Source organism: Sinocyclocheilus rhinocerous, unplaced genomic scaffold (genome assembly GCF_001515625.1).
Source record: "Sinocyclocheilus rhinocerous isolate Xijiao unplaced genomic scaffold, SAMN03320098_v1.1 scaffold594, whole genome shotgun sequence".
Classification (NCBI taxonomy): domain Eukaryota; kingdom Metazoa; phylum Chordata; class Actinopteri; order Cypriniformes; family Cyprinidae; genus Sinocyclocheilus; species Sinocyclocheilus rhinocerous.
The window spans coordinates 1,740,751-1,748,398 of NW_015645059.1; positions in this window are offsets into that span (position 1 = coordinate 1,740,751).

Here is a 7,648-nt window from a genome sequence, read left to right on the forward strand (position 1 = left end):
CCCTTAAATTTGGGCTCTGATGTTCTGCGTGCACAGCTTGAAGATCTGAATGGACAAAGAGAAGAAAAGCTGCACAAAAGAAAACACCCTGGGTCAGGATGAAAAAAGGGAAAAACAGAGGAATACAAACTAATTTATCACAAGGCTTTTACAAGCCCTGCACGGCCCATATTTCACGCAGGTTACGATTCCCAGACCTCTTTTGTCCCATATTATCAGATTCACAACACACTGAGCTCTGTGTTTCAATAACTTTATAACGTGTGACTCCACGCCGTCCAGTGAAACGTTCGTTCACGCTTTGAACGCTGGCCCCGTGAAATGAGTAACTCTTTTATGACATAGAGTATATAGTAATGGAACACAGTGAAAGAGAATCGACATTTACTTTAATTCGTGTTGGTGGTCCTATTGCGAATGTCTCGTCAGTGCACGTTATTATGAAGAAAAATGTCTTCATAATCTTTCAGCAAAACGTGATCCATCTGAACCGGATTTTCAGATTTAGTCATCATTGTTGGTTGTTGGTTAATGTTAAAGAATAGTCAAATAGCTTATTAGGCATTGCTATAGTAGACCATAGCTCACTTTTCTTCTAATTCAGGGGTTCCCAAATATTTTTGTCAGTCGAAACTGAGATTTTGTTAATATTTCAGTAATGTAACACATTCACACAATCATGGTTTTCTGTCAGTTAATGGTCACATGACATGCAGGCAAACAAATAAAATATTTTTTACTGTTTTTATTTTTTTAATAGCAACAAAATGTGATTATTTTAAAGGGGGGTGATTCTTTTCTATACCCACTGTATATTAAAATATATATATAAATGACAAATTTGTATCTTTTTTTTAAATATATTTAAATTTTTTGTTTTTTATAATTATTATATTGGTTTTAGCTACGAGTACACGCTATTAACAGTTTGTGACATTTCCAAGAGAATTCAATATGATATTTAACAAGAAGTAACTATTGGCTGGAAATTAATATTCATCTGGAACTATTTAGATGATTATCTCTCAATCTGGAGGTTGTGAGTTGATAAAAACCTAATAAATAATTGAAACATAAAAATGTTAAATTACAATAAAATATTTTAAAACAAAAACGCTCACTAAAAAATATTTTATTTGTTTGTTTTATTATATTTGCTTTTATTTTTTACTATATGTTAAAAATAAAAATGTTATATATATTTTTTAAATTATATATATATATATCTATATAACATTTCTGTCCCCCTCACTTCTGAAATGATGGCTACGTCCCTGCATCCGCGTATTATAGACCCAGGGGCACGGTATTCTAAGGGCCCGAGGATGGAGGGGGTCCCCCGAGGGGGAAACGCGATTTCTACCGAGGGGAACACAGAACGGGACAATTAGTGACAATTTTAGATACTTTTGAACCTAGCTTAAAGTTGCTAATCAGCACATGGTTAGCTAGCACAATTCTGGGCTGCGTTTCCCAAAAGGAAAAGAAGGAAAGGACGTGTGGCCAAGTATGGTGTTCCACAGTCCCATACTTGGAATTTGTGCTCTGCATTTAACCCATCCAAGTGCACACACACAGCAGTGAGTAGTAGTGAACAAACAAACACCCACACACCCGCAGCAGTGGGCAGCCAATGCTGCGGCGCCCGGGGAGCGGTTGGGGGTTCGGTGCCTTGCTCAACGGTCTCACCTCAGTTGTGGTATTGAGGATGGAAGAGAGCGCTGGATATTCACTCCCCCCCACCCACAATCCCTGTCGGACCTTCAGGTTACAAGTCTGACTCTCTATCCATTAGGCCACGACTGCCCCCTAAATAAATTTTAAAAATCCTCCTCAAAAGCATCATAAGCATTGGTAAAATTGGTGATAATGGTTCTACAATCAACTTAGGCTTACAATGCTTTTGGGAAACGCAGCCCTGAGCAGTGGTACACATATGAAAAACTAAATAATATGCAATATCTCCCAAAAAGTGTGGTTATTTGTAGAAAAATGTGTTCGGTAGTGACGTTCCTTAAAGTTAAAAACAACAATGGAAAAAAAAATCCAAAAATTATTTCAATATAATTTTAAGGGTTAGGGTTGGGGACAGCCACCTCCCAATTGAAAGTACCCAATAAATGAAACACAAATGCTTTAAATGTGAGTTCATAGCAGTTAAAAACACTTAACATAAGGTGTTTACAAATATTTTACAAACTGTACCACAGAAAAAGTTGTAAGACATTGCTAATTAATATCATACATAAACATTTCAGTGTGCGTTTAATGTGTGCAGTCTGACACCATGTGGCACAGGACAGTCATTGCAAAAAAACATTTACTTAAGCGCGAGTTACTGTGTATGTGCAGTTTATAATTAGTTGCAGGTTCTAACCTTTTCAATGGAGAGTATTGCAGCTTCTCAAAAATACAATTATAATAATAAAAATAAATAAATAAAATAGTCATGTTGAAAGATCTATCTCACAAAAAAAAAAAAACTGACAATATCAGTATTGAAGACTGAGATCTAAGGAGCTGAAGTTTCTTAATTCATTGGAAAAGCTGTCTGTGGGCTATATAAAGTAAAGACTGCAGTGAATACAGAAGAGAAGAGAGAGCTGAGCTGCTTGGAGTGTAAAGGCAGACTTTAGCTTGTGACTGCTGTTTGACCTTCCAGCCTCATCTTGTCTCATTTGCCCAGTTTGATAAGACATAAGGGCATAAGGCCCTTCCTGTTGACAGTAATCTCTCAGGTTGTGTATTTCCATTACTGCCAAGCTAAAAAAAAAATAGTCAGACAGAGCTTTATTGCCAAGTATGTTTGCACATACAAGTAATTTGTTTTATTGTCACAAGTTTCCAGTACAGAGACAACACACAGATAATAAAAAATAAGATGTGAATAAATACACATATGTATATAATATATAAATAAACAAAAAATAGAAAAATAAATTAAAATAAAATAAAAAGCCAATAGTTGGTCTAGACATATCTATCTTTATTAATTTGAATACATAAAATACAACATTTAAAAGCTATGGTCCTCTGTTTAACATCTTTTTAATAACAAACAGCTGAACATCACTGCTGATAGCTATATTATATGATAGCATAATGACTAGCAAGTGACACCACTTGAGTACAAAAAAAAGTGCTGGTCTGAAAACGAGGTGTGTTCAGACGCATTGCTGGCGTGTTGCTATTTTGAGGCAGCTGAAATAGACTGCGCCATTGACCAACAAAAACCTGGTCTAAACTCTGGCGCAATATTTTTTAATTGTTATTTAAAAAGCGCATTAGTAATATGCGCCTATAGATGGGTGCACAACGCGTGTACACTTTGCTTATTACACACACACACAGGGACGCGCAGCAGCACACAAACATTTTTAAAAATGTCAAATTACAGGTGCATGACTCACGTTCACAAATGTACCCTCTTTCTTTTTAAAAGCATTGTCTCAAAAGTTCGCATATGAAATATGTTAAGTACGCATGTACACTCCACTCACAAATGCAAAATTACAAGAGTTTTCGCACAACTGCTCTGAGTTTTTAAACCATGCTGCAGGTGTGATTTTTTAGGATTAATAAAAAACCCTAGCGCTGATCCCACATCGGTAAGTTTTGAGTTGATGCTTTGGAGATCGGAGAAATGCAGTGCTCTTTTCTAGAGACGAAGGTAGGCTACAACTTAGACAAGTCCACGGATATTAGAAAATGAAGATTTTTTCATGCTAGTTTTGCTTTGAAGATTACATTTTATCCAAAGAATTTATTTAATATAGTGAATAGCCTACTCTTAAAAAAAAAACCAATAACACATTGTTGGATCATGCGCTGAAACGTATGGAGGCCGAAACCTGCAAAAACAATAAATAAATAAATACACAAATAAATAAATAAATATGCAAATAAATAAATGTGTGTATAAATACACAAATTCTTGTTTAAATACATATAGAAATAATTAAACATGTCATGAAAGTAGGCAAATAAATAAAATAAATTGGTGGCCAAATGGAAAATGTTTAAGGAAATGCTAAACTCATCCTATTTATTTTCCTTTTATCACTCATTTATTTGTAGTTCCGCATTTATTTTTCCTCTGCACAACATGCTAATGAGAGGGTGTCAACCATGGACTTGGTCGGGTCTTGTGATAGCTGGGGGCGCGGCTTTCCCGCTGACAGGAAATGCATGGTGTAAATCCAGTATAGCCTAGTAAAGTTACTTTTGCCGTTCAACGGAGCAAGATACATAGAGAAATTGAGCCGTATTGTCCGTACAGTATCTGTGACTTTACAAACGACGCAACGGAATGGCCACAGGTGTCATTTCCCGGCACTCGATATTCGCAAATCTAGGGACCGTCTCTAAAGTTACATACGACATTGGTATACACTTTTCTAACTTCAATAGCATTTGAGGGAAGACCCGACTAAGTCCATGGTTGACACCCTCTCATAAGCATGTTGTGCAGAGGAAAAATAAATGCGGAACTACATTCAGAAATAAATGAGTGATTAAAAGAAAACAGTTAGGATGAGTTTAGCATTTCCTTAAACATTTTCCATTTTGTCACCAATTTATTTTATTTATTTGCCTACTTTATTTATTTTTAATTTCTGCAGGTTTGGTCCTCCATAGAAACGAACATGGGAGAGTCAAAACATCAAAAGTCTCATTTTTAAATATCAGCGAGTAAAAATGCAAAGTAACAAATGTCTAAGAAAATTAATGTGTTGCCATTTTCCACGACATTGCGAGATGAATAACAGTGTTTTTCTTTACATTTTCTTATTTTTAATTTTAAAGTTTGTATGTCCCACGAAAATTTTCAACAACAACAAAAAAACAACAACAGAAAGCTTAGTGGTCTTCTCGCTAAGGCCGCGTGTCCACCAAAGCGTTTTTTTGCCAGCTGAAAACGCCAGGCGCTCTGCTGAAAACGCTCAGCTGTGAGCGCTTGAGAGTGCAGCGTTTTTTTCCGTTGAGACTCTGTTATGGAGGACGAAACCTGCAAAAACAATAAATAAATAAAACAGAGCAAGATACATAAAAAACTGAGCTGTATTGTCCGTGCAGTATCTGTGACTTTACAAAAGACCCAACGAAATGGCCAGTGTCGTTTCCTGACGTCATTTTTTGTAACCCGATTGAGTCTCCAGCTAGAGACAACTGTAATATCAGTATCCCATGGTCATCGTGAGATTATTCACTTTATCCGTGGAATAAGGGCTCGTTCTTTTGATGGCAGCTAGTGTTTATTAGGATGGTTTTACCTGCTCGTTGTTTAGGTACGTGTAAGAGCATTTTTATGCTCAGTAAACAGTCTTCTACAACCAAATCGATCTGCAGCAATCTCTCTCTCTTTACGGCAGGAGAACCAAATTAGTGACATACACAAGGGTACATCTCAGTTGATTCTCAAGTTATTATTGTACAAACAGAGGCTCATATACATCCTTGAGAACTGGTATGAAGTGGTTTAATCGAGGAACAGACAGTTTTTTTCCTATTAGTTATCAGAACAGAAAATACAAGTGACAAAATTATGTTTATTAAGCAAATAACGGTTCTGTGTTGCAATTAAGAGCTATGTAAGCATTAATATTTTACATTGGCCACTTAAAATCTTTTATGATTTAGCTCTCTCATGATTATAACTACAAAACTAACCCTATGAAAAAGTGTAAGATAATAATCAGTCCCCTTGACTGATGAAGTTAATACGCATGCGCAGGCAAAAGCTCAAGTGCGTCACACACGATCCGCCTACTTTTGCATAATTGACACCCTCTCATTAGCATGTTGCGCAGAGGGAAAATAAATGTGGAACTACATTCAGAAATAAATGAGTGATCAAAGGAAAATAGTTAGGATGAGTTTAGCATTTCCTTAAACATTTTCCATTTGCCCACCAATTTATTTTATTTTTTGCCTACTTTCATCACATGTTTAAATATTTATTTATGCATTTAAACAAGAATACGTGTATTTATGCACATTTATTTATTTATTTATTTGTGTATTTATTTATTTATTGTTTTTGCAGGTTTCGTCCTCCATACTCTGCTGCTATGATACGGAATATCCGCTGAAGTAATGGCATGGCAGACGCAACGTGAATGAAATGTTTCTCCAAACATTATTTCATAATTATGATAGTCCGGCAATTCGATCTAGTAAATAAGTAAATACTCGGAGACAAGCAATATTAACTTCTCTATTGTTGTTCAGCCGTAGTAAAGTCGGTAGTCCCGCCCCTCCTCCACTGTGATTGGTTAGCTGACTGAAAAGGGACAGTGATGAGGGCAGCGTTTTATCCAAAGTTGAACATTCGTCAACTCTCGGCGCTGAGAAAAAAACGCCCGAACGTTTAGCGCGAAAAAGACGCTCAGCGCTTGGCAAGGCTCCTGGCGTTTTAAAACACGCGGCGCTCCCATTTAGAACAATTGAAAAAATACGCCAGCCTCGGGAAAAACCCCTTTGGTGGACACGCGGCCTAATAATTGTTACTAAAAATAGAAATTTGATCCATGAGTTTGTTACCAGGTCACTTGACCTGAGTATTTGCCCCCCAAACACTCAGTGCCTCTCCCTCAGCTACGAAAAATGTCTATAGCATCCACCTGGAAACAACATTAGCACAGAACATAGGCTATATTATAATACATTTACACTTACATTCAGTAATTTATCCAAAGCGACTTACAAATGAGGACAATGGAAACAATCAAAATCAACAAAAGAGCAATGATATGCAAGTGCTATACAAAGTGGCCTTCTGTGTCAGCGGCATGGTGAATGGAAGCAATCAAAATCAACAAAAGAGCAATGATATGCAAGTGCTATAACAAGGCTCAGTTAGCTTAACACAGTATAGCAAGGTTTTTTTTTAAATTATATAATAAATAAATAAAAAACAGATAGAATAGAAAAAGAATAGAGCAAGCTAGTGTTAGAGGCCTTTTTTGCTTTTGTTAATTGCATAATAAATAAAAAGAAAACAGATAGAATACAAAAAGATTAGAAAAGCTAGTGTGTTTTTTTTTTTAAAGAAAACAAGCAGTAACTAAATAAAGTGTAAGTCTAAAAGGGACAATTTTTTGTTGTTGTTAAAGAATAGAATTAGAATAGAGTGCTAGGGCCCTATCATACACCCGGAGCAATGCGGCGCCAGGCGCGAAGCAAGTGTTTTTTTTTGCTAGTTTCAGCCTGACGCAGGTTGTCTTTTCACGTCCTGCGCCAAGTTGTTTAAATAGCAAATGCATTTGCGCCCATTTGTGCGCTCATGGGCGTGCTGGTCTGAAAACGAGGTGTGTTCAGACGCATTGCTGGCGTGTTGCTATTTTGAGGCAGCTGAAATAGACTGCGCCATTGACCAACAAAAACCTGGTCTAAACTCTGGCGCAATATTTTTTAATTGTTATTTAAAGAGCGCATTAGTAATATGCGCCTATAGATGGGTGCACAACGCGTGTACACTTTGCTTATTACACACACACACAGGGACGCGCAGCAGCACACAAACATTTTTAAAAATGTCAAATTACAGGTGCATCTCAATAAATTAGAATGTCGTGGAAAAGGTCATTTATTTCAGTAATTCAACTCAAATTGTGAAACTCGTGTATTAAATAAATTCAATGCACAC